The sequence below is a fragment of the Coenobita brevimanus genome, chromosome 95 (assembly GCF_032717465.1).
Source record: "Coenobita brevimanus isolate Jiangsu-jjx chromosome 95, ASM3271746v2, whole genome shotgun sequence".
NCBI classification, from domain to species: domain Eukaryota; kingdom Metazoa; phylum Arthropoda; class Malacostraca; order Decapoda; family Coenobitidae; genus Coenobita; species Coenobita brevimanus.
The window spans coordinates 19,280,617-19,282,889 of NC_137048.1; positions in this window are offsets into that span (position 1 = coordinate 19,280,617).

Genomic DNA, 2,273 nt, shown 5'->3' on the forward strand with positions numbered 1-2,273 from the left:
ATTCCAGCTCATCACACTCAGTTTCCTCCACCCATTCCGCCTATTAATACTGTGATACAACAATTTTCATAAAAATGAATATCTCAAATACCAGTAGATTGAAAATCCTCCTATTCACAGGGTATGCTTGCCCCATCAGTATGTATTGACTAAGGTCCTGAAATGTCCTGAACTGGCCAAACTGAGTTCAAATGGATGTAATAGACCCGAATGAACCTACGTAACTTGAATGGGCTACATTGGATCCCATTATAAATAAATGAACAAGGCCGGACTTTACAGGAGCTGAATGATCTTCATAGAACCTGAAATCCTGTGACTGTGCCTGAATGGATGTGGACAGTCTGAAATAACAAAAGAACAGAATAGGCCTAAATGGACCTGGAGGTCAACAGTCCGTACACGACTGACAACTCTTCATGGACCTGAATGAACCTCACTGGACCTGAACTAACTTGACAGACCTTGAATGGATACCTACTGTATTTGGACCTGACTAGACCTGACCACCTAATTCAGTCGAATGACCGTGAACGCAACCATACCGATTTGACTAAGCCTGAATCGATGTAACCTAACTGAACGGACATGTATGGCCTGAATGGGGAAAACATAGGCCGTTTCACCTGCTGTTCTTCTAGTGTTATGCCACTGGAAAACTATGCTAGCTGAGGTTATGCCCACACGATGCTAGTACGGTTTCACCAGATGCTTTTATCTAACGTTTCCCAGACAAAAAAAAAAAAAATGATTAATATTATCATTCTTGAAAATATAATGATAATAATAATAATAATAATAATGATAATAATAATAATAATAATAATAATAATAATAATAATAAAACAATAATAATAATAATAATAATAATAATAATAATCACAATAACAATTATTATTATTATTATAATTATAATTATAATAATAATAAAAATAATAATCTATCTATTGCCAGACGCCTTAATCACGCAAGGGGTGGCCACAAGCATATCGCCTCCATGTCGACCTCTCCCCCATCATTTCACTGTTTTTCTCCCAGCTAACACCCCCTTCTGTCTTATACCTCTCCACTCCATCCCCCCATCTCATCCTTGGCCTCCCCCTCCCTCTCCCCCCCTCCGCCTCATTCACATGCACTCTTCTCTTCCATCTCTCGCTCTCCATCCTCTCCTTATGGCGAAACCACCTCGTTGTGTTTCTCCTAATGCTTCCTATCACATCCACATCCACACCACAACTCTCCTTCACTTTCTCATTTTTCAGTCTGTCTCTCCATGTGACTCTACATGGTCCTCTCAAATAACTCATTTCCACTGCTCTCACTCTTGACTTCTGGCCCTCCAACAAGGTCCAAGCTTCACTTCCATACGTTAGAGCTGGTATCACAATATTGTCATGTAGTAACTTTTTCACTTCCATGCTCACTTCCCTGTTTCTTATCACTGCTTTCAAGGAACCACCAATCTCTCTCCTTGTTGTACCTTTTCAAGCACTTCACCCTCTAAACTTCCATCCTTGCTCATCACATTACGCAAGGACTTAAACACACTCACGTTTTCCATATCTTCCTCATCCAGTCTCACTGTACATTCGCTGATTTCACTTCTCTCGAAGACCATCACTTTACGCTTCCCTACATTCACTTTTAGATTCCGTTTTTTACACACTCTCCCAAACTCATCCACCAAGCCTTGCAGCTCCCTTTGTCTTCACTCAACAACCCAGTATCATATGCAGACAACAGTACAAGGAGTTTCCAAACACTACCCTCTCTCCCTGGGGCCGCTCAAACATCCACTGCCCTACTTTATAACCCCACCCATATACAGATTGAACAACTATGGAGACATGACACATCCCTGTTTCAATCCAACCTTCAGATAGAAAAATTCACTCAATTCACTATCCACAAGCTCTGCAGTGCAAGCCCCCTCATACATACTCTTCACGGCATTCAACAGCTTCTGATCTACTCCATATATTCTTAATACTTTCCACAATCTTTGTCTATCCACCCTGTGATATGCTTTCTCCAAATCCATGAAGGCCGCATACAACTTCTTTCCCTTCTCTTGGAAACTTTTCCAGTAAAGATCTAACAATGAATATTTGATCTACACAACTCCTTCCCTTCCTAAAAACCTCCCTGTTCTTCTCCAACTAATGTCTCTGTTATTTCCCTAACTCTGACAATAAGTATCCTACGATATTACTGTACTTTTCCTATTACACTAAGAAGACAAATGTCCCTATGATTACCACATACTTCTTTTT